Source organism: Sus scrofa, chromosome 17 (genome assembly GCF_054392235.1).
Source record: "Sus scrofa isolate SSC_HxYL_T2T_F1_AM1 chromosome 17, Sscrofa_HxYL_maternal_Yorkshire_Landrace_v2.0, whole genome shotgun sequence".
Classification (NCBI taxonomy): Eukaryota; Metazoa; Chordata; class Mammalia; order Artiodactyla; family Suidae; genus Sus; species Sus scrofa.
The window spans coordinates 56,587,916-56,613,398 of NC_139399.1; the positions used below are offsets into that span (position 1 = coordinate 56,587,916).

Sequence of the window (25,483 nt, forward strand, 5' to 3'; positions counted from 1 at the left end):
CTCTGGATTTTTTTTTTTTTTTTTTTGAGGCTCTCAGCTTAATCTCCTTAAAGAGTCATAACTTCTAGAAAATCAGCGCCAAGCAAACTGAGTAGCCAGGCTGCTTGGATTGAACAGGTGAGAGGGGGTGTTACTGAACACGAAGGGAGAGACATGGAGGGGGAAACGGCTCCCGTCTCAGGCATGTGACACTGAGACCATCACGAGTGTGACCTGGGTAACCGCCCGCCTGCACGGTGGGGCCGGAAACACCCACCATACACAGGTGATGCATGTCAACCGCTGGTTCTGGGCTGGGCTCACGGCAGGTGCTCAGAAATGCCTGAGGAACTGTCCCGGCGCCTGCAGGGGCAGGTGGCCCTGGGTGAGGAGGGCTGTGAGGGCAGCTCAGAATGACGAGGGGCATGGAGGCAATCTAAACCTGGAGGGTACCTGCTGGGTGGTCAGAAGTCAGCACCAACCAGAAAAGAGATGGGGTCTGTTCCTGCAGCTGCAGGGTGGATGCTGGCGAGTTCCCTCCCTCTAGGTAATCCCAGGGTCACTCTAGAGAAGCATTTCCTAAATCCAACCCAGGCGGAGGGAGCCCTTCCTGGGCGCACCCAGCGCCTAGCACTTTCTTGCTGTTCCAGGGCGGCGCACTACACAGACGACTATGGAATGCCTTTCTTCTGCTTTCTGACCTAAATGAGTGGATTTTTAAAGGGAACAATATTATTTTTTTCACTCAAATGCAGTCTATTGTGTTTCTGTTATGTGCTGGATGACTATGGAATGCCTTTCTTCTGCTTTCTGACCTAAATGAGTGGATTTTTAAAGGGAACAATATTATTTTTTCACTCAAATGCAATCTATTGTGTTTCTGTTATGTGCTGGGCACTGTTCTAGACCCTGAGGGCACAGCAGTGAACAGGACATGGAGCTGTGATTCTAGTGGGGGAGATAAAATTGGAAACAAGAGCTAGAAATGGGGGAATGGAGAGAGGGAGAAGGAAGGGGAGGGAAAGAGGAAGGGAGGGAGGGAGGCAAGAGAGAGATGGATGACAGATGCATGTCGGTTAGTGATGACTGTCAGAGAGAGAGAACCTTTTTGAGGCAGTGGCATTTGAGCACAGACTTACATGAACTAGAGCAAGCCATGGAGGGATCTGGGGGAAGAGCATCCCAGGCCGCTGGCCCAGCATGTGCGAAGGCCCTGAGGTGAGACTGAGATTCCCTCTTGGGGGAGTGCCAAGGAGGAGTGAGTGAAGGGTGGAGTGATGGCAGGAGATGAGAACGAGGTCAGCAGATGAAGCAAGAGCCTCCAGAAAACAGAAGCATTTCACACTTTCCTTCTAAGTGTACTGGGAAGCCACTGGAGAACTCTGAACAGCCGACTGAAGTGATCACACCTAGTGCTGTAAAATACCCTTTGTTGGGGATGTTGGTGAGTACAAAAACCAAATCTCAATTACACAAACAGAAAGAAACCATACAAATATTAAGAAAGCAACCCCATTCCCCTGAATTCTCATGAAATCCTGCTGGCTATGGAGGGCTATGAACTTAAGGCCTCCTCTGAGTTGAAAAAAGGGAGCTTAGCAAGTGTGAGAGAGGTGATCAGGACCCAGTAGCACCGACCTAAGTTCTATGTGGACTGGAAGGACAGCGGTGTGATTTATAGGTCTCTGAACCACTGAAGTTCATTTCCAGTGCCACGGGCAATATGCTTTCCAGTCTTTGGTTCATGCAGCGCTACAGTGAGACAACCAAGGAGTCAAAAAGCACCAAGAAAGAGACAGAGGGCCTGTTACTCTCACATCAGACCCTCCTGGAAGCATTGACCTAGAACCACTGAGACACGAGCAAGGTCCTCAGAGCAAGGGTCCTTCGAGGAAGGAGAGAAGGAATGAGAGGGATGGGTTCCTCCAGGAGAGGAGAAAGCTGTGTAGACCCATTGACCATCTTCCTGCTTCTTCTGAGGGACTGGCCACTCATGGGACAAGACATGAAACACACATATCCCATGCCTGAGGCTGGGGGTCATCAGATCTGGGAAGGCGAATCCCCAGCCCTGTCTTGCAGATCAGGAAACCCAGGCTGGCAAGGCTGGTGACGCGCCCTCGCCTCTCCAGCTCCAGCATCCTCCTGGAGGACCCCTAGTCAACACAGCCTCTCTCAGTCCCAGTATCTGCCAACCCAGTAGCCTCCTGCTCCCTCCTGAACACATGTAACCTCAAACACTACTCCCCTTTCATGTTTTATCTCAATCATCCCACTTCCTGGTCACCAACATTTCTCCTAATACGCGAATGCTCCCCATGGCAATGATTCACTGACCTCATTGAGATCTTTGGCCTCTAACTCCCTGACCACACTGCTTTTCCAGCATCCATGAAGAGGCACAAGGGTTTCACTTTCCTTCTTGGCCAATCTGGATCCCATATACCCACCTTAGAACCAATCCCTGCAAACACTCTCTTGTAGATTAGCCGTGCTAATCCTGGGTTAAGTCCCACACCTGCTGCAGGTGTGCCCAGAATGTTGTAGGAGAAAAGTCAGGCAGCCTGATGAACAGGTTTCACTTGAAACCCAGGAACTCAAACCTCAGACTCACCCTCCAAAGGCTTTATCTGCACAGCAGAAGAAACACTCAACAAACTGAAAGGGCAGCCTACGGAATGGCAGAAAATATTTGCAAACTGTAAAGTTCCAAAATACATAAAGAAACACAAACAACTCAATAGCAAAAAAACAAAGATTCCAATTAAAAAAAATGGGCAATGGACCCAAACAGACATTTTTTCTAAAGATATACAAGAGGCCAACAGGTACATGAAAAGATGTTCAACACCACTTATCGTCAGGGAAATGAACATCAAAGCCACGATAAGATCACACCTGTTAGGATGAGTACAATAAGAAAGAAGAGATAATAAATGTCGGTGAGGATGCAGAGGAAAGAGAATCTTCATGCACTGTTGGTGGGGATGTAAATTGGCGGAGCCACTGGAGAAAACAGTATGGTGGTTCCTCAAAAAGTTACGAGTAGATCTATCATACGCTCTAGCAATTCCACTGCGGGGTATATATCTGAAGAAACTGAAATCAGTATCCCAAAGGATATTTGCATACCTAAGTTCACTGCAGCATTATTCACAACAGCCAAGATGTGGCAACAACCATTTGATGCTGAGCTCGGCCATGTGACTTGCTCTAGGCAATAGGACGTGGGCTGAAGCCACAACGTGCCAGTTCCCAACCTTTACATTAAAAGGCTGTGGATGTTTCCTCCCTCTCCTCTGGGAATGTTCTACAACTACCATAATAACAGCTTGCCCCAGCCCATCTAGCCTGGACCCCAGAATGAGAAATCTGGTATAGCACCTGAACTTGACCTGCAGGCTGAAGCAAGGCTATGCCAGCCCTTCACATACTTATCTGGAAGTGAGAAAGGAATGTTAATGTGATTCTGGGATTGCTTGTTATGCAGCAAAAGCTGACTACTACAGAATCCACCCAGGCAGAAAGTGTTTTCACCTCACCCACCAAGTATACCATTGCCATTCTTGAAAGCCCTGAAATAATAATAATGATGGTAATAATAATAATAATAATAATAATAAAGTCTTTGATTTCAAAAATAGAAAATACTGAAAAATATAGAGAAAAATAAAAACCACCCAAGCCCTACCACTCAAATACAATCACTAACAACATTGTGGTGTCTACCCATCTAACTGCTTACAGCTGATGACAAAAGCAGCTAGCCAGATGGGAAGAAAGATAAAAGACAACCTCATCTTCGAATTGTTCAGATTGAAAACCTTGGAGGCATTCCTGACTCCTCTTTTTCTCTCTCACACCCCTTCTGTCAGCACATCCTGCAGGCTCTGCCGAATTCCATCTTTCTAATCACCTCCTCCACCCCCACTGCCCCTACTGCCACCCCCTCTCTCCAGGAACACTGCACTAGCCTGATGCTGGCCTTCTTCCTTCTCTTCCTGCCGTCTCGTCTATTCTCCACAGTAGCCAGAAGGGCCCTTAAAAACCCAAGTCAGTCCATGTCACTCTTCAGATGTGATCTCCCCATGACGCCACCTCTTACTCAGAGGAGCCCTTATCACCACCTCCTAGGCCATCTGTGGGTTGCCCATCCTTGCCTCTCCCACCTCATCTTTTCTCTGTCGCTTTTAGCACAACTGACACACTCGGCCTCCCATCCTGGGCTCTTTCTGTGCCCTGTGGTAGGAACCTGCACATGACAGACACTCGTATGGCCCAATTCCCAGCTTCTACTGTCCTACTGTATAGCACAGGAACTACATTCACTATCTTGTAATAAACTACAATGGAAAAAGAATATGAAAAATTGTATCTCTGATATATATATATGAGCCACTTTGCCGTTCACCAGACATTAACACAACATTGTAAATGAACTATACGTCAATTAAAAAAAAATTAAAACAAAGAAGTAGCTCTCTACATTTTTTTTTAAAGCAGAGGCCTCGGTGCTCTACAAAGCAGTCCTCAAATGCATTCTGTCCGGCCCAGACATTGCTCTTAAGTTTTTTGAGATAGTGTTAACTTTTGAAATTTGGGATGTTTCACATGTAACTCCAGATTTCTGCCTTCTCTTCAGAGATCTGCCCACACTGGGCCTGTATTCTGAAGTCCAGCCACCAGGTGTCGCAGAGTAGCTGCCAATCTCTTTAGATGAGGCCTTGAGCCCCTATTTGGCTAGAGACCCCATCCAGCTTTTCCTTCCTGGCATAAACATTCAATGCTAACAACCTAAAACAAAACTATAAACACAAAATTTTAACAGTAGTTCCCTCAAGGAAGTGGAGCCTGGGAGTGTTGGAAAGATGGGAGAAGAGAGTAAGCAGTTCTCTGCTGTGAACCTTTTCTGCTGCAGGTACACACGTGTGAGTTCAGGTTCCTGTGTCTTGTTTCAATAATGAAGGAACTAGTTAGGTTAACAAATTTATTTAAAAATGAGGCGTTCCCATTGTGGTGTAGCGGAAAAGAATCTGACTAGTATCCATGAGGATGGGGGTTTGATCCCTAGCCTCACTCAGTGGGTGGGGGAATCCCATGTTGCTGTGGCTGTGGCCGGCAGCTATAGTTTCGATTCAGCCCCTAGCCTGGGAACCTCCATATGCCATGGGTGCAGTCCTAAAAAGCAAAAAATAAATAAAAATTAAAAAAAATAAAAAATGATTTTTTTTACGTTAGAAAAATCACAAAACCCTGAAAAAAAAAAAAAAATCTAAAGATCAAAAAGTAAAACTGCTCACGCCCTGCCAGCTACTGATAACATTTTGGTGTATACTCATTGACTCTTTTGCCTATGATGACAGCTCAAGCTAGTTAAAAATGAAGACAGATATCTTGATAGAGATTTCCACATCACTGAGATCATCAGGCATTTTAGATGAGGCGGAGTTCAGGTACCCATTGCCTTCGCCAAAGTTAAAAATTGTATCAGCAATTTCTCCCAGCGTCTCGCTTTTTTTTTTACTTCTGAATGTGTAGAAAATTGAATTACGTGTGTGCCAAGTCAACCTTCCAGTTTTCCTGGCGAAGAATGATGTCTGCCAGTGGACACAGAGTGTTTTCTTTTTTTTCTTTTTTTTTTCTTTTTCATTTTATTTTATTATTATTATTATTTTTGTCTTTTTGCTATTTCTTTGGGCCGCTCCCACGGCATATGGAGGTTCCCAGGCTAGGGGTCGAATTGGAGCTGTAGCCCCCCGCCTACACCAGAGCCACAGCAATGCAGGATCCGAGCTGCGTCTGCAACCTACACCACAGCTCACGGCAACGCCGGATCGTTAACCCACTGAGCAAGGGCAGGGACCGAACCCGCAACCTCATGGTTCCCAGTCGGATTCGTTAACCACCACGCCATGACGGGAACTCCACAGAGTGTTTTCATTTTCTCTTTCTCCCCATCATTCTCTGCTTTTCTGGTTTCTCGGTGCACATTCTTTCCCCTAGACCTGGCACTGTGAAGCTACTAAGTTCTTCCAGATTTGGGGTCCCATGCCATCCTAAATCTCTGGGTTTGATGGGGGAGGGTGGTTATCCAGATCTGATCCTAAAAGCTAGCTCTAAGGTCATTTCTCAATCAGATGTCTACTCATGAGGTGGGAAAATTTGGCAGCACTACTGCCTTTGGACGCCACTTTCACTGCCTTCTCCCCAAAATGCAGCTGGCACAACACTGGGCACAAAATAAGTTTTCACTACATCCTGGAACCAGATCAGGTAGAGATACAAATTTTTTGCTCCCAATCAAGGCTTTGATTGCCCTCTTTACCAGTATCTCTAGTCTGAACGGCATTTACAGCCACCAACGGCCAGACTACCTTCAGTAATGCCATCACGGGTTCATTTTTGAAGACATTTACAATGCAACACCCATGTAAGTACCTGAGATGTCCAGCCTTCTAGGGTCACCCTTTCTTACACCTCAGCTGAATCCTTATTCCGCATCATGTGGGAAACCACCCCGCCTGCCATCCCTGTATCTTTAAACTTGCTCGTGGGGGCGTACACATCCTGATACACTGGAAGGGGAGAAGTCAGCAGGTGCAATCATCAACTCTATTCTCCCTCCCACGGCGCGCACAAACACAATTAGCGGTCGAGTTCTTTACCCGGCCCCACGTGATCTACTGGGCAGACCCCAGAGCCTTTCTGCTCACTCTTAGATAATGATAAATAATAAGATGAGAACAATGAAATGTCTTCCAGGCACTGCAAGCTTAACAACCGCAATTCAGCAATTCAAATGTTGAGTCATGTCGAAACTACAAACTTCATTCAAGTAAGTTACACCTCTCCCCTCTCCCACTCTTTTCACCTCCCCCGCTGCCCTCCTCGGCCCCTGCCACCCCGACTCTGAAGAGGTAAGAGACATTAAAGGCCTTACCTGACCGGCGCTGTTAGGAAGTGTCACCCGGCTCTCCTGGCTCCGTGGACGTTTGCAGCGGAGTCCTTGCTTCAGTGGATTCGTGCGCGTGTGCGTGTACGTGCGTGCGCGTGATGCGTGCGTGCCTGCGTACGTGCGTGTGTACGTGATCCGAGTCCCTGGCAATCCCCGGACTGGGAACCTGTGAGGACACGTCCTCAGACACGGACCTTCCGCGTCTCACGGCCCAGCACCTCCACTCGCCTCCCTCACCTTTCCCAGTGGTCCTGACACTAAGAATCCCAAGCGACTCCAGGCCAGGTGCTTCTGTGGATTCAGAACCAGCTGGCGGAAGATTTTCTTGACCCACTCTGGAGCCGCTTCCTGTTGCAGATGGCAATAATCCATCATCCTGCGGAGGCTGAGCGGCCACGATCTGAAACTTGTGGACTCTTCAAGGCCTGGGTCTGGCCCTGGTTTACACAGGAGACACCAGGCAAACTCTCCAGGTAGTTCCCCACGCTTCTCCGACTTGGCTGTAGCTGAAGAGCTGGCACACCTTCTTTCTTCACCACAGAGCTGGGGTGCTGGCAGCAAGGAAATGCCACAGCAGTTTCTCCAAAGCAGTGTCTCCCCCAGACCAGTCCTCTCTGTCAGCTTCTCCGTCCTCCTCAAGGTAGGCAGTGAGCTAAGTGTCTCGAAACCAGTCTCGAGTATCTCCTTTGCACTTCCTGCATACATGGAGGGAAGGGCACTTGCTGCCCAAGTTACTCTTAGCCTTTGGAGCTCCCGCCAACTAGACGCAGAAAGAGTTCCATCCTCCCCCCCCGCCCCCGTTGCATTCTTTCATCCGGTCAACACTTGAGTGAATATTTGGGTTCCACTTCTCACTCTGCTCTGCCTTAAAGCTTTGGCAAGCTGTCTCCAGTCTGCATCAAGCCACAATATGGAAAAGGGCTACATTTTCAATTCTCTTGTCCTTTTCTGACAGTACCACTCTTAGAAGGCAAAGAGTCCAGTAGATTTTTGTTGTTGTTGTTAAGGATGGAGCAGCAGAAGCAGAGTCTGTTGTTTGGACACTGTCCATTTCTACTCACCATCAAGGTGATAGTTCTTGAGGGTCGTCTCCTTGAGGACTCACTCCATTTCCTCCCTGGCCAATGAGAACATTCCATCCCTCACCTTCCTGGCTACAGTGATTGGTTGGAAAATGGTGTGGCCACAGCTAAGCCAATCAGAGCCAACAATACCGCATCCTGGGAATAACTTTTAAACCTTACAAGAAACTTGTTTTGCTTTTTTTTTTTTTTTAAAGATGGATTTCTAAGGGAATAGGATGTAAGCCTAGAGCTGTTTCCACCTTCATGCTACCAGCCAGGAGAGCCTGGTTGAGAATGACATCAAACCAGAAGATGCCAGAGTGAGGATAGAGAAAGAAACAGATTCCTGATGACACTGTTTTAGCATCTCATGTCCAAAGTCAGACCCATCCATGAACTTTTTAGATATGTGAATCAGTAAATTTCCTTTTGTTCTTTTAAGCCAATTCATGTCATTTTTTCTTTCACTTGCAGTCAAGAAACCTGACTGATACAGAAAGAGGAGGAATCATCTCCCAGGTGGAGAAATGATTAGGTATTTATTTATTTATTTATTTATTGTCTTTTCAGGGCCGTTCCAGCAACATATGGAGGTTCCCAGTCTAGGGGTTGAAACAGAGCTGTAACTGAGAAGGAGGGAACCGAACTGCATCTGTGACCTACACTACAACTCACGGCAACGCAGGATCCTGAACCCACTGAGCAAAGCCAGGGATTGATCCCGAATCCTCATGGATACTAGTCAGGTTGGTTAACTGCTAAGTCACAAGGGGAACTCCTGATGAAGCATTTAATCTGAGACATGCCTAGTCGTAAATGTCTCCTTAACATAACTCACAGCAAGACTCTCAATTCGTTTATTCAACAAGTATTTCTGAAGCACCTTGGTTTCCCTGACATGTCCCAAGGTAACAATTATTATCCACATTTTTTTCGGTAAGGAAATTCAAGGACACGAAACCTGCCTAATGTCCCACATTGGAATGTCAGAGCTAGGTCTTGACCCCACGTGCTGTCCCATTGGGTTTCACTGGCTGCTCTGTGAGGTTGCTTATTGGATCACATTTCAGAAATGAGCTTCTGGAGCTGCAGGGCACAGGCTGTGCCATCCCCAGACAGTAGACTGCGACGAGGGAGGGGTAGGCAGTGGCCTCTCTGCTCCCTGGAGATCCTTCAAGTGATACCCATGTGGCCCAGTGAGTTTGATTCGCCCTGGAGTCCTTCATGAACCTCACACAATGCATTGATCCAGTAGGTGCTCAATAGTAGTTTATTAGGTGAAGCAGATACTAGGAAAAATGTCTGTCATTGCAGCTAGTGCCAGTGCTGAATCAAAATGGCACAAATTACCCCTGGAAAGGACCCCAGACACATGCAATTCTATGTTTAAGTATTTATCCCACAGATATATTTGCACACAGACCCATATCAGAGCCACAGTGCAAGGCTGGGTAGGTTGTGCACTGCCCAACGTTAGGGGGCACTTTTCATGTCATGGACGGTGAGGGTGAAAGGCAGATAACTTTTCACCATCTACATTTGTGTGCTGCGTGCATTTTTTTCCTTGTACCATAGTCACATAAAACTTATTCCAACGAAGGAAGTTCCCATGCGGTGCAGTGAGTTAAGGGTCCAGAGTTGATGCAGCTGTGGTGCAGGTTACAGTGGTGCTGCCAGTTGGATCCCTGGTCTGGGAACTTCCTTATGCCAAAAAAACCCCCACTTATTCCAACAAAAACCTTAATGTCAAAACTGAGATGGTGCATTTAAATTTCTTAATACAGTGCTTGGCACACCAGTCATCATTAGTATTACTGTTACTATTTTTTAAAATGTACTGTTTGAAAAATCTGCAATGTTATTCCACTGTAGAGACACAGGAGGGCGTGCCAGGCAAATATTAAAGAGGCGTTTTTAGAGGTCCAGCCCTTGGCGGCTGTAATGATGAGAGTTGGGGCGGGGGGCGGGGGTGGAAAACATTTTGGAGGTCTCCTGTAAGTGACAGGGGCGATTCCTGGCTCCAGCTTGGTTCCATTGGCTAGCCTTGGCGATGGAATTTGAGGGCTTATTTCCTAAGCTCTTTTTCTAATGGACATCAGGGTGAGAGTCCATTCTCTGTAGGTGGTGGGGAGGAGAGCCAGTGAAGCTGGATCTGCACATGGGAGCTCTTTCCACTCCTGGACCTCAGTGTTCTCATCTATGCAATGGGGACAGCAAAACCCACCTTGCAGGGCTGTTGCGAGGATCAAGCAAGGACTCTCAGAGATCGAAAGAAGTCTGAACTAGTTCTCTCTACAATGACAACTTGGAAAGAAAAAAGGGAGAGAAAGAAAAGGGAAAAAAAAGCCCAAAATAGAGTTACCAAAATTGAAGTCCGTTTTAGCAGGTTGGATTAAAAACTCATGCCTCTAACATACACATGGCAACCTAACAGACAGAGGCAGACAGACATGGTGGGGTTCATTTTAAAATAGTAGTTTGTGGCGTTCCGTGGTGGCTCAGCGGATTAAAGATCCCACATTGGGAGTTCCCATTGTGGCGCAGCGGCAACGAATCTGACTAGTGTTCATGAGGATGCGGTTTGCTTGGTGGGTCAGGGATCCCGCGTTGCTGTGGCCCTGGCGTAGGCCGGCAGTTGTAGCTCCGATTTGACCCCTAGCCTGGGAACTTCCATATGCTGTGGGTGTGGCCCTAAAAAGCACACACACACCAAAAAAAAAAAAAGAAGAATTCGAATGGTCTGGTATCAGGGCCTAAGTTTAATGATTTTTGGTGATCTCTTCTCTGATCAGTTCTGGCAGCACTTTTCTGTGACTTGGGTGTAACTTTATTCGAACACATGGAAAAGTCAAAGGCTGGGCCCTGCAGCAGGCTGTGATCCTCCCTTCTTGTGGCTGAGCGCACTCCCACTTTGTCCCACACAGAGCAGATGGCTGTGTGCTCAGGGAGAGCTGCTGTGCTAAGGGAGAGCGGCTACCCCCTGTCCCAGGGGGACAGTTGTTATCAATCTAAATCATTCCCTTTTGCCAGCGATTGGTTAATAGGTGGGCCGATGCCCTGGCTCTGGCCAATGAGATATAAGTGCATATCTCCCAGAGGCTTCTGGGAGAAATTGTCCTATGGGATAAGAGACCCTTGAGAAAATTCTCTTCCGTCTGTTCTACCTTTGAATGTAGTCAGACCGTTTGGATTTGCTGCAGCCGTCTTGTGACCCCAGGGAAAAGCCCAGGAGAACTGCAGGGGGCTCCATCCTCGTGTCTGACACAGTTGAGGCTGAATTAGCCGAAGTGGAACCGTCTAATTCAGGGCTGCTTGTTCTATGACACATTTTCTAGAAAATGCAGTTCACACCTCTTCTAGACAAGATGTTACTTGCAGCTTAAGGCACATTTGATGGTACAAGGCTTCTGTAAACAGCCTGCAGTGCGTGCCAGATGCCTCCTTGGCACAACCCAGGAATTGCCTTTCTGACAAGCTCCGAGCACCCTGTCATGAGGCGCAATTGGTCTCGGCTATTTCTTAGTCGACAGCAGGAGTCTGCAGACCAGGCCAAGCTCAGGATGGGCCCGTTTATTTATCCATTCCCTGGTGAGGGGCATCTGGGTTGTGTCCTGTTTGGGGTGATTGTCAATAAGCTGCTCTAAACGTTCATGTACAGGTTTTTGCAAGAACGTAAGTTTCCTTTTCTCAGGTGAAATACCCGGGAGCGAGATGACTGCGTCGTATGGAACGAGTATGGTTCATCTTATGTTTTGGTTATTATTATTTTTGCCCCAACCGCAGCAGGTGGGAGTGCCCAGGCCAGGGACCAAACCCACACCTTAGCAGTGACAACACCAGCTTCTTAACCCGCTCAGCCACCCCGGGGAACTCCAGAGTATATATATATATATTTTTTTTTTTTTTTTAAATGAGTATGTCTACCTTTAAAAGAGAGTACCAGACTCTTTTCCAGAGTGGCTGCACCATTTCCAGTCCCACCAGCAGCGTGGGAGACTAATAGTTGCTCTGTGTCTCCACATCTGTTTTCTTCTCACCATTATATCTCAGCCTCCAAGCATAGAACCTGGCACACACTAGGGGCTCAACAAATAGGCACATAGTAGGTTCTCAGTAAATATCTGCTGAAGGCCTAAATGGATGACTAGAAACTCTCTCACACTGGGTGGTTATGAGGATTTAATGGGATAATTTGGTGAAGTCCTTGGCACAGCGCCGCCGGGCCTTTAATATGCACTCAGGACCGAGGGTCATTGTTAATTGTTAACCTCAGAGGCCGCCCGCCCCCTCCACCCGCAGTGGGGAGGCCGCTCCAGTGAGAACCCTCCTCTTTTCTAATCTCAGCTTCCCCGAGCTCCAGGCTTTGGGGGTAGAAAGATTTCCTCTCCCCAGGAACTGAGGGGGTAAGAATCCCCCCACCCCTGGAGGGACCCCCAAAGCTGCAAGCACTTTCTGAGCCAGGGCTCTCTCTGCTCCAGCCCACAAGGAACCCAGGGAGACTTGGATCTTGCTGTATTTTTCTTGCCTCCACACTCGAGGATGGAAGGCCCACAGGCCAGGGGATGGAGCAAGTCCTTGTTTTCCTAGCTGTCCCTGTCCTCTGGAGGGGTCACCAATGCCCCCACACCTCGGAGGGTTCCCCCAGCTTAGCCAAGCTGTTGGCCTCCCTTATCTACCCACCCCCACCGGGGACTCATTCGCCAGAATCTTTTCACCACTTTTCCTTTTTTCACAATAACTCTGACCCTTTCTGCTATTGTTTTTCTAGGTTAATTGAATACGTTCTCCTTGCTGTGGAGACCTGTGGATGGTGCCAAGCACAACAGGCCCCACACAAAGGGGGCCTAGGACACCCGTCCCACCCCTGACGCCTGGGGCCAGCTCAGGCAGGGGCTGGGCACATCTCTGGGGGACCAGGAATGTGAGCTCACCTTGTGGGCAGCAGCAGGTGGGCTGGGGATGCTGGCAGGGAGAAGGGGGTCTCAGGTGCTTTCTTCCCTGTTTTATTTTATGTATTTTATTTATTTTATAATTTTAATTTTGTTTTATCTTATTGCCGCACCTGAGACATATGGACGTTCCCAGGCTAGGGGTCTAATCGAGCTACAGCTGTGGTCTACACCATAGCCAGGGCAACACCGGATCCGAGGAGTCTCCGCGACCCACGACACAGGTTGTGGCAACACCGGATCCTTATGTATTCAGTGGTGTGCTGGAGCTGGCTCGTACCAGCCGATTGTTAAATTCTCAGGATTTTTGCAAGATGGTTGTTAAGTGCAGCTGCTAAAAAATTTTAATTAAACTTGTAATGAAATAAATTGCATTAAAAAAAAACCAAGGTTAATAGGTACTAAAAACTCATCATGTCTTTATTTTACCACATTATTCTGTCATCTGTGTTCTTTTGTGTTTTAGGGCTGCACCCTCGGCAAATGGAAGTTCCCAAGCTAAGGGTCAAATCATAGCTACAGCTGCGGGCCTACACCACAGCCACAGCGACGGGGTACCCAAGCCTCATCTGTGATCTACACCACAGCTCATGGCAACGCCGGATTCTTAACCCACTGAGCGAGGTCAGGGATAGAACCCAAAACCTCATGGATCCTAGTCGGGTTCCTTAACCACAGAGCCATGAAGGGAACTCCCCCCCCCCTTTTTTTTTTGCTTTTTACATCTGTGACCTTAAGCTCATGTACATCTACTGTATTACATGAAGAATGTGGGGGTGGGGCACCGCCCATCTCTTGCCAACTCTGCACTCAGTGACATAACATTGGTCACTTGAAATTGTCCACAGGGAGTGTAGCTGCACCGCAGGGACTGGGGCGGATCAGGGCTTGAGTTACTGATTTCATTTTTGTTTGTTTTTTACAGCCGCACGTGGGGCATATGGAAGGACCCAGGCGAGGAGTCAAATTGGAGTGGCAGCTGCTAGCCTACACCACAGCCACAGCAACGCCAGATCCAAGCCACATCTGTGACCCACGGCACAGCTTGTGGCAATGATGGATTCTTACCCCTCTGAGTGAGGCCAGTGATCAAACCTGCATCTTCACAGACATTATGTTCTTTCTTATCCCTCTGACTCACAACGGGAACTCCCTTATCCCTATTTTTCTTGTTAGAGCAGATAATTCCCAGATTATTCCTTACTAATTCATATTGGTATTTTCCAAGCCCCTTCTAACAGCAGCACTGTAGCCAGGTGTAAGGTGTAATAATAGAAACCAGGAATGCAGTGGTTGTCAACCCAGGGTGACTCTGCTCCCCAGGAGACATCTGTCACTATCTGGAGACAATTTGGGTTGTGGTGACGAGGGGGTGAGGTGCTGCTGGCATCAAGTGAGTAGAGGCCAGGGATGCTGCTAAGCTCTGCAGCACACAGAACAGCCCCGGCCCAGAACGTCCATAGTGCTGAGGTCAAGAACTCTGATTTATCACTATCCCATTGTATAGGTTAGGAGAGTGAGGTCCAGAGCAGTTAAGGGACAGGTCCGGTGACTCAGGAACGAGGGGTCAGGTTGAGATTGCAGCCCAGAGAGCCTGACGCTGCTGCCCTCCTGAGCCTCCTGCTCTTAGAGCTCATCCGGGGAAAGCAGGTGGAGAAGCTTGGCAGAAGGGTCAAGGGATGGGTGAGAGATGAGGCAGGGGTGAGAAGCGGGCCTGAAGTCTCGGGGACCTTCCATAGAGGATGAGGGCATCGGGGAATGTGGGAAGGTTCCCAGGGAGTTGGGGGAGCCTGTCATGATCCCTCTTCTCATCGACTTCTACCTGTTTCAGAACTTCAGTGGGGCACCTCCCCAACAACTTGTCCACTTCCGACAGATCCTGCGAGCTGCACTGCAGTACCCAACGATGAGCAGCGGAGGGCGCAAGAGGTCCTTTGCCGCCTTTCCACCTTGCCTTCCCATCATACAGGACATAGATGTGCCTTCAAGAAAATGCAGCGAAAACAATTAGAACAAAGAAATCTAAACTGCCCTTCGTCCCACTTCCAGAGGCAGCTAAAATTTAAATAGTGAGTACTTTTTCTCAAGCAAAATTGTTTACATTTTTTTGTTTTGTTTTGTTAGTTTTCTACCCAGGTGTAATCATCCCTGAGGCATGATTTCGTGGGAGGGATTTTCTCGTAACATTGTATCAGGTATTTCTCCCACTGCCTCACAAGCTCTCCCTGCCATCGGTAGTCACTGAGTGACCGTGGTGGGATGGGTGTAGGCATCCCCTCAACAGTGGTGTTTCAAGCTCCTACTGTGTGCCAGGCTGTGTTGTGCACAGTGGGGGCAGGGGGTGTAATGGTGAAGGAGGCCAAAGTCTGGGGAGACAGACGATACCCAGGGTCACTACATCTCCGGAGCAGTGCTGGGGGTGGGAGGGAACACCCAGGGTGGAATGATTGGAGGGCCCCTGAGTGGCCCTCGGGGATGGGAACTGGATGATGACAAGCAGTCAGCTGGCGAAGAAGGAGCCACGAGATGAGCCGGGAACACACCGGGCACATTTGAAGACTAGGCTGGGAAGGGGGTTCTGGCTGGAGGGCAGGTGGAGAGAAGACAGCAGGCAGCAGCTAGACTGGGGGAGCCCTGTGGGTGGCGGTGGAGGGGTCTGTCTTTCTAAGAGCAGCGGGATGTCGCTGGGGGTTTTATGCACAGCAGCAATGTGCTCTTTACATTTTTCCTTGGGGGCTGGGGCAGCTGCAGGAGGAGAGGAGCCAGCAAGAGAGGCCCACGGCTCCAGCCAAGCTTTATCCCGAGTGATGCATGCGGCCAGAGCAGGGCTTTTCTTTCTCTGTAAACATTTTCTTATAAACCCAAACAAAAGTGGAGAGAACAGTAAGATCAACCCCACATACTCATCTCTGAGCCCCAGTGAGCCCCAACTCCTGTTCCATCTGCCTTCTCTGATGCCCATCCACCCAGAGAATGGGGTTTAACTCTTTTATTTGCAGCTGCAGTCGCTCCCCTTTTCCATGCTTGCCACATTTCTTACCTTCTAACACAGGTTATGATTTCCCTATTAATTTAATGTGCTGTTTGTGTCTTTTCACTGAAATGTCAGGTCTGCAAGGACTGGAAAAGCTCAGTGCTTAAAACAGGGCCTGGCACACAGTAGGGGCCTAATAAATCTTTCTTGAGTGAATGAACATTGCCCTCAGGGGCAGCTTCAGATTTCTTGTCAACAGTGAGTTCCCAGGAGTCAATCAGTTCAGGCAAAGGAGAAAAACCCAATAGCCGCAGGGGTTTAATAAGAGGAGACTTAAGAATTTGTCAAATAGCAATGAGGTTCCAGCTGAAACCCATTCTATGAGCTTCTAAATCCGACTGAATTGGCCTCCCCCACTCCAGTTCCACCGCCATATAAGCTGTATGACCTTGGACAACTCAGGTGTCCTCTTTGAGCCTCAGTTTCTACATCTGGAAAATGGGGATAAACAGTAGATGCCTCCCCAGGGTCCTTGAGAAGCTTAACAAGATAGCATATTATTAAGAGTCCCAAAGGCTACAGATGGAGAGGGATGGGGGCCATTGTGTTGCATCTAAAACTTGACTCACTCTGGGTCTAGACTAGGCAGGAAGGCAGATGAGGTCCGTACAAAGCTACTGGGAAACAGGGGAGCCAGGTGGGGGGAGCGGGGGTCACTTCTAGGTCTCTGCACTCTCTGTCCCCTCTCTCCATTGCACTCTCCCCCCCAGCCCATCCCCAGCTCCTGGCCCTTCGAGTCAAATGGCAGCTTCCTCAAGAGGTCTTCTCTGGTCACCCTGTCTGAAGGTGCCCCCCCGCCCCTGTCACCCTCACCTCCATCACCTTGGTGGTTTCTGTCATAGCTCCTGTCACCACCTGAAAGTTGTCGTGCTGTCTTGTCATGCTGTCATGTTCCACCAGCCACCCCCCCCACCCCACCCCCCACTGCCCCGAACTGAGAAGGGATCTCGTCCTTCCGTTCACCACCTGAATCCCTAGCACCGAAAACGGTTTTGGCCCATAGCAACGCTCAGGGGTTGTTCAATGCCTGGATGAATGAGTTAGGATGATGGGAAGAACTCTTAGAGTGAAACCATGGGAGGAAAGGAGGCTGAGAGGCTGTACTCCCCCCAAGAGAGGGATTTCAGAGTTTCAGACCATGGTGGGTGGAAGTGTAGGAACAGATCCTCAGGAAATACCAAGCCTCCTGCAATATTACCGGTTTTTCAACGTAGCCTTAATGTGATTTTTGCATATTGGGAGTAATAAAAGTGTAGGCGATGTCTGCTCAGAACACACTCCCTGATTCAATTTCCACTCCGCTCAGGAGCATGTTGTTAAACTGTCTGGTCCTCCAGGTTAAGACTGAGGAATTTGTGGTCTGCTAGAATCTGAAAGCCCACAGAGGCAATCTAGTGCGGAATGTTCCAGTTGTTTCGACGGCAGCCCATGATAAGAGCTGCGATTGACATGGTGACCCAGTCCTTCCTTGAGCACAAGAGCACACAAAAGGTACTGAAGGCGTTCCCATTGTGGTGCAGTGAAACGAATCCCACTAGTATCCATGAGGTTGTGGGTTCGATCCCTGGCCTTGCTCAGTGGGTCAGGGATCTGGCTTTGTTGTGGTGTAGGTCATGGACATGACTCGGATCCTGTGTGGCTGTGGCTGTGGCTGTGGCGGGCAACTACAGCTCCAATTCGACCCCTAGCCTGGGAACCTCCATATGTGGCCCTAAAAAGCAAAAACAAACAAACAAGAAAGTTACAAGAAACTGTCCTCACCCTTGTTCATGCTCTGCTCATCACACTCTGCTGTTTTTGATTGTTTTCTATTTCATTTTTTTTTAATGGCCATCACCACCCCCAACTTGATTGCATGACTTATTTAATGGGTCCCAGCTCCTGGTTTGAATATCGGCAGGTCTCACGCCTTCCATTTACAGATGGAAAACCCAAGTGGGCCCGTGACCTTGCTAAGGTGACAGCAAGTTAGTGGCAGGGTCAGGGTGAAGGAACTTGCCCTTTCCTTCCAGTGGGGACATCTGGGAGCCTGGGACAGCAGAGGGACTCTCAGTGGAGGAAATCCAGCCTCGAGGACAGAGATTTTGCTGTGGTGTCCTATGTGCACCACTAAAAACTCTCTCCACGCCCGCCCTGCTGCATCACCCTGTGCCTCATCAGGCTGCCTGATTGTCTTCAAGATGTTTTGTGCATATTGTCACTTCCCTCATCTCTTCCACCTCCGCAGGACCAAAAATGTAATCGGCATGACAGCAAGGGCTTAACTGTTCCCTGCTGTGTCCGCAACACCCAGAAAGGTTTCTGGCACATAGTAGGTGTTCAGTAAATCTTTACTGAGTGACTGCAAGCGTAAATGGAGCAGCTGGCAGCTGGCATCCAGGTCTTGATGAAAGCAAGTCTCTGACCACACCCAGCTTACACAGATTGTTATTTATTAACAGGCAGCAGAAAATACCTATTCAAGCTGGTCTGGAGGCTTAATGGACGGCCAGATCCTTCTCTTTTTTGAGGCTCAGAAAACGCTTTGCACAAAAGGCTTCCTGGGGTAAAGGCAATAATGTTGCAGCAGCAGGATTTGTCTCCCGTCCATGGGGGTCAGGATCAAAGCCATTTAGGGATCAAACCTAGGATGGTCAAGGATGCCGCCCCCGGATCAGCTCTCTCCAGTCGCACCCTCTGCAACCACAGAATGTTTTATTCCAGGCTGTCCTACACTAGCCCCCAGCCACATGGCTGCTGAGCATTTGAAATTCGGTTGATGTGACTGAGGAACTGAATTTTCAGGTTTCTTTGAATTTTGGCTTATTTACATCAAAATTGAAACAGCCACCATGTGCCTTGTAGCTCTTGTATCAAATAGCCACAGCCCTAGATTATTAAACGCTGTTCACACAAGGGCAGGGAACTGCTATGAAGTATTTTCTCCCACCTGCTTACCTTAAATAGCCCTGAAGTCGCTGAAAAGAACACGTTTCTAACACCGACTTTGCTAATCATCAGCCAGGACTTTCACCAGCGACCACTTACATCTAACAGTCATTGTGTCAGTTAGCAATGACCCTGGCGTTTGCCAGACATTGAAGTCATTGCCTCTGGAGTGTGGTCTCTCATCCCTTACTCGGGGATCACCCGTGGAGAATAAATTCTTGATGAAACTGACCACCTCTAAAACTACTACAGCTGGCCAGGCCTCCCAATCTACGAGTTCCATTTTCGCGGAGTCAGCCAACTCACAGATGGCAAACTTCATACACGACCCAGTTTGGTTGAATTTGTAGATGCGGAACCACAGCTACAGAAGGCCCACCATGGGACGTGAGCATCCCTGGATTTTGAGGTCCGCGGCTGGTCCTGGAACCAGTCCTCCAAGGATACCAAAGAGGACCGTACATTATGTACCCCATCACTGCAGAAGCAGCAGAAACATTAAGTAAACATATGTAATCATGGTTGCAATGGGTCAGGAAGAGAGAGTGAATAATCGGAGAGGGTTGTGGTTCAGACCAACTTCCCTGAGCAGAGGATTTTTGAAGTTGAAGATTTTAGAAGATTTTAGACTGAAAAAGAGAAAGCCAGCAGAAGGCAATGCATTGCAGAGATAACTTAAAGTGCAAAGGCCCAGGGGTTGCCCTTGGTGGGTTTGAGCAGCAGAACAAAGACCCATGTGGAAACAAGTGAGGGGCCAGAACTTTCTGGCTGTGTGGTCATGGCAAGGATTTTGGATTTTGTTTTCCCAACCTGTGCTTGAGACACTGGCAGGTACTGGGTTAAGCAAAGCAAGAGGAAGCCAGAGATTTCCATTAGAAATGAAATCCTTTGTATATGCTTTGTGCTATGGGATCCAACTTCGTATTGATATTCTCGTTGAAGATATAATAATTTCCATTAGATTGAGGCCAGAATGCCCCGTGAAGTCTAGTGTGGTTTGCCAATTGATTCACAGAATGAAATCTTAGCTAAAATCTTTTTATTTTATGCTATTAAGGACACAGGAGGGAGCAGCGGAGTAAAAAATTTCCCTGCTGGGTTAATGCACAGGGTCAACTGGAAGTGGCCCCAGGGCTGTCTTAAAAAGATGGTCATTCGTGATTTCCCACCATTTTGTTTCCCGTTACCAGTAATTGAAAAAAAGATCTTCTTCCCTTTGGGTGAAGTTAATGGATAGGCGCCTTCTTATTAGCACCTTGGATCTTTACTGGCAGTTTCCTCCCAGGGCTGGCATCACCCCCCCCCCAGGTGCCCTTGAAGGGTGTGCGGTGGTCAGAGAGGTCTGCTCATATTTGTCTCTGCTTTTCCACCTGCCCATGGGCTGCAGGTAGGGGGACGTTGAGGACAGAAGAGGGTGCAGCCCGCTGTCCTGAGAGCATAGGCATCTCCCACTCTGGTCACGTGATAAGCGTGTGCTAACCCAGGGAAAGGCAGACCTGAAGGGATACTCAGGTCTCGCGGGAAGCTGTCCACTGTGTGGATGCAGAACTGATCACGAGGAGAAAACCATCAGTTCTTTGTGGTCCAGAGAAAGGAGACGTCTTCCCTCCCTTTCCCCCTCCATCTCTTTTTCTCTTCCTTTAAATATAATAAAGGGCTTTTATTTCCATGAGCCAAGTTCTATGCTCCCTTTTAGAGAGGACTCACGCCCTTTTTGTCTCTGCTCCTGCCCCACGGGCCACCTTGCAAGTTTTTACACACTCCTGCACCTGCTGTTCCTTCTTCCCCCAAATACCCTCACTCCCTTTTCTCCCCCCTATCTTTATTCAGCAGCCACCTCCTCATTGAGGCTTCTCATCACACTGCCTGAACTTGAACCCCCCACCCCAAACCTATCAATCCCTGGCCCCCCGTCCGGTTCTGTTTTGTTCTCCCAAGCATGTGCCAAGCTCCAACCTGCTTCACACTTAACTTACGTGGGTGTTTATGGTCTGTCTCCACCCACCCAGGATTTTTGCAATTTTTTTATTCACCGCTTTTTTCCCTAACGTATAGAATAGGGTCTGGCACACAGTAGATGCTCAAGAAATATTTGTCAATGAATGAAAGAGAAGGTAGGAAAAAATTCACCCACACTTCTCCTTTCATAGCCAACCAGTGGTAGGATTTTAGTGCATTTTCTTCTCCTTTTTCTTCCCCTTCTCCTCATCCTCCTTCTCTTCTTTGTATATATGGGCTTTTGTTTTATTTATTTATTTATTTATTCATCGTCTTTTTAGGACCACACCCACAGCATATGGAGGTTCCCAGGTGAATCGAAGCTGTAGCCGCTAGCTGACACCACAGCTGCAGCAACGCCGGATCCAAGCCACATCTGTGACCTACACCACAGCTCAAGGCAATGCCAGATCCTTAACCCACTGAGTGAGGCTAGGGATCGAACCCACAACCTCATGGTTTCCAGTCGTATTTGTTTCCGCTGCACCACGTTGGGAACTCCTACAGGCTTTTGTTTTAACTTCTATAGTAGAGTCATCCTATTCACAGGAGTTAAGTTATCAAGATAAAAGCCTCTGGAGAGAAACTGCAAAAATGCCCACAAAACCTGCTAAGTAGCTCCCCAATGGTTCTACACACAGAGTAGCTGGCTTGCTTTTAAAAACCATGTTGCCTGGAAATTCCATATCTTGAGCTGCTGGAGAGCAAGGCTAATTCAGGGTGAGATGCTCTCAGGAGAACTGGGACCCAAAGCTGTCCCCCCAGAGTCTCAGCCCCACTCTACACTCAATTAGTGGCCAATCATCATTAGAGGAACTGCCTACACTGTTTAAATAATGTTTTCCTCTCTTTCTTTTTTTTTCTAACTTTTTTTATGGCCATAACTCTGGCATATGGAAGTTCCAGGCCCAGGGATTGAATTCAAGCCTCAGCTGTGGCAACACCTGATCCTTTAACCCACTGAGCTGAGCTGGGGATTGAACCTGCACCTCCTTAGTGACCTGAGCAGGTGCAGTCAGATTCTTAACCCACTGTGTCACGGCAGGAACTCCCTCCTCTTTCCTTTTAAATGTTTTTGATCAAGGGAATATGGGAATATGAGTTTTCTTGCATATAATAGACACACAGGCAGCTCCCCCTATACAGCTCCAATTCCAAATCCTGCCTTTTTCACTTCATCATATTGTATTCATTTTCTGTGTATTGCAAACTCTTCATGGATGTCATCTCTGAAGACCACATAATCTGTCACTGGGTTGTGCCCTCATCCTGAGTCCTGATCAGCTCATGTATTCTTGTACATTGAGATTGTTTCTAACTTTTCAGAATGATAAATAACACAGAAAGGAACATCTGCAGTACACATATACAATGGAATACTACTCAGCCATAAAAAAGAATGCAATAATGCCATTTGTAGCAACATGGATGGACCTAGAGATTATCATACTAACTGAAGTAAGTCAGACAGGAAGACAAACATCATATGATATCACTTATACGTGGAATCTTAAAAAATGATACGAATGAATTTATTTATAAAGTAGAAACAGATTGACAGACAGAAAACGAACGTATGGTTACCAAAGGGGAAAGGTCAGGGAGGGGGGCCGGGGGGGATTGGGGGTTTGGAATTGGCATGTGAACACTATTGTGCATGGACTGGATGGTCCGTGGGGGCCCGCAGAGGGAACTTGACTCAATATTCGGTGATAACCTAACTGGGAAAAGAATCTGAAAAGAATGGATCTGTGTCTGTGTATAACTGAATCACTTTGCTGTACAGCAGAAATTATCACAACATTGTACATCAGTTATACTCCGGCAAAACTTTTAAAAATGAAAGAAAAGAACATCTTCGTGTACAGTACTCTTGGATTCTTTCTTGTGTCAAAATCAGGGAGATTTCTGCAAGTAGGGAAATAGATGTCAGTAATCTGACAACGTGAGTAGTTGCAAGAGAGAGAATTTTGTCCTGGAAGTGGGGTTGGGGGTTGCAGCTGGGAACCGTGCCCTCTAATTAGGGGAGCATTCCAAGGAGAAAGGGGCCCAGGATGAGCTGGAAGGAAAGGTAATCTGAGTGCTGGGGGGAGCTAGGTGGGAGAAGGGGTCAAAGAGACATGGTCTTAACCAAGATAAAGCAAATAAAGAGAGAAGCAGAAATGTTACAAATAATAGCATCTAACTCTCCTGAGTACCTGTGAAGTTCCAGGCACTGTACCAGAACCATCTGACTGTCATCTCTAATGGAAGGATTGTTATCTTCCCCTGTTATCGTTACAGAAGTGAAACTGAGGCTCAGAGAAGCTGATTCGCTTAGCATCACACAGCTGGTGAGCAGCAGACCCAACCTTTGAACTCAGGATGGCGGACATCACGGCTCATTTCTATCTCTGTATCACCTGAAGAATCAGAACCCAGGTCCGAGGTTGGGACCAGGAAGACACAGGATGGGCCACAGCTGAAGGACAAGTATAAGATTAGCAGGGTAAGAGTAATTAATACAGAAACACTGAGAGGTGACATTGACACAGAGGCCTCTGTTCCTTTGGTCAAAAGGAATGGCTTTGGCTGTGGCAATCGCCAGGTGTGACCATGACATGGGGTTTTTGCTGACGTCACTTTTGTCCACCCTGCTTTCTGCCCAGGAGGCCCACCTGCATGGACTGTGCCAATGGGCTCCCACAGCTGGGTGGGTTCTGGTGGGTTTGGCCAATGGGAGGGTTTTAGTGCAATGGGAGGGCGCTTTATCCTGCTTCCCTCTACCCAAGGTCATGGCCCTGCGAAGTGGCCTCTCCACATGGCTCTTCATCCAGGTTTCCATCACCTCCAGGCCTCAGAGTGACAACAGAACCCCTGTGTCAGGGGCACGATTCCTTCTGGTTTCCCTCCAACCTACCCAGACTTTGTAGAAAGTCTGCCTTCAAAGGACCCCATTTAATTATGTCCCCACTTTGTCCTCGAACCCTGACTGATAACAGGGTTCCTCAGCTGGAAGAGTTTATGTCTCCCCAGTTTTCTAAGCTGAGATCATAAATTGGTGGCCCTAGAGGATTGAATTGGCTGTCACGCCTGCTTAATTGATCCATGCCCAGCTTTCACCATCGGGAGAGCTCATGTAAATAAGTGTTCACATAGAAGTTTAGATCTGGCCACACAGGGCTGCCCCTTATGGCAGTCAGACCCCACGATGGAGCTCTGTCACCTTTTTATTTGTTTTTAATTGTAATTTTTTTTTTTGGTCTTTTTAGGGCCACATCTATTGCATATGGAAATTCCCATGCTAGGGGTCAAATCAGAGCTACAGCTGCCAGCCTACATCACAGTCACAGCAATGAGGGATCTGAGCCGCGTCTGGGACCTACACCATAGCTCACGGCATCACTGGATCCTTAACCCACTGAGCAAGGCCAGGGATCGAACGTGCATCCTCATGGTTCCTAGTCAGATTCATTTCTGCTGAGCCGCAACGGGAACTCTCGCCTTTTTATTTTTATTTATTTATTTTTAATTTAATTTTATTTTATTTTTTGTCTTTTTAGGGCCACATCTGCTGCATATGGAAGTTCCCAGGCTAGGGGTTGAATCGGAGCTACAGCTGCTAGCCTACACCACAGCCACAGCAACTCAGGATCAGAGCCACGTCTGCGACCTACACCATAGCTCACAGCAGTGCCAGATCCTCAACCCACTGAGTGAGGTCAAGGATTAAACCCACAACTTCGTGGATCCTAGTTGGGTGGTTACCGCTGAGCCACGACGGAAGTTCCCTCTGTTGCGTTTTTAGAAGCTTGGCCTGAGCTCTCCAGGAACTACCTTCCCATCTACGGCACCTGTCCTCTTTACATTACCTGCATGGCCCCATTGGGGTTGAGTTTATGAGCCCTCAATCTGCCAGACTTCACTTTAACCACGGGCCTGCTTGTGAGAGAAACCAGCAATAGGATTCCAGCCCTCAGTTTGGGGGACGAGCTTGGATGCAGTCAATATGGGAGGAAATGGAAATGCAGTGATGGCCCAGGAGCTTGGCAGCTAGGGTGGGCGTGGGGGCAGCAGGGCGGGCTGTGGTATAGATCTGACCGAGCGAGAGAGACGGTGCTTTGATCGTGGGTGAAGCTAGTTCGATTTGGGAATAGCAGTCTCGGTAATTAGCCGGTGGTAAGAGCTGAGAGGGAATGTGAGAGCACCGCCCTGGAAAGTCTCTCGCTGCGATATTGAGTTCAGATGGAACCAGAGAATGAGAATGCTCTGGACTAGAGGCCACCTTTGCCTTTGTCCCTGGATTTCCAATGGAGCTCGGGGAACCAGTAAGAGGAAGATCAAGGCCCTTGACCTTGTAATGAGATGATGCTGCAAACTGCCCCCCAATTTGCTTATCAAGTTTACCAGCTCACACTCACTAAGTGCAAGGTTAGGCCTGGAGAGAGCTCTCTTCATGATCAACAAGCCAAGAAAGCTCTCTGGAAGGTTCCCAACACATGCGCGCGCACACACACACACACACACACACACGCAAATGTGTGTGCTCTCCTTAAGCTCAAAAGAGAGCTTAATGAGAGTATGGAGACACAACATT

General features: G+C 48.1%; 1 protein-coding gene and 1 long non-coding RNA gene across 16 annotated transcripts in view; one reads left to right on the forward strand and one right to left on the reverse strand.

Annotated features, from left to right (window-relative positions):
- The window catches only part of SLC13A3 (solute carrier family 13 member 3), a 134,931-nt gene extending 127,918 nt beyond the window's left edge, over positions 1 to 7,013 (reverse strand). For all 5 annotated transcript variants that reach the window (XM_085004103.1, XM_085004099.1, XM_085004094.1 and 2 more), the window contains exon 1: positions 6,920 to 7,013. The gene's annotated coding sequence lies outside the window, so the exon portion shown is untranslated. The remainder of the gene's footprint in view (positions 1 to 6,919) is intronic.
- Positions 7,014 to 7,079: 66 nt separating this feature from the next.
- LOC106506702 (uncharacterized) overlaps positions 7,080 to 25,483 on the forward strand; it is a 53,914-nt gene continuing 35,510 nt past the window's right edge. For 2 of the 11 annotated variants that reach the window (XR_014832492.1, XR_014832491.1), the window contains exons 1-5: positions 7,080 to 7,574; positions 8,569 to 8,744; positions 12,767 to 12,946; positions 14,779 to 15,016; positions 23,191 to 23,395. This is a non-coding gene — a long non-coding RNA (uncharacterized LOC106506702). Of the gene's footprint in view, positions 7,575 to 8,472; positions 8,745 to 11,689; positions 11,732 to 12,766; positions 12,947 to 14,778; positions 15,017 to 17,318; positions 17,473 to 23,190; positions 23,396 to 25,483 lie in introns of all 11 variants that reach the window. The other 9 variants (XR_014832494.1, XR_014832493.1, XR_014832498.1 and 6 more) reach the window with 7 other exon arrangements.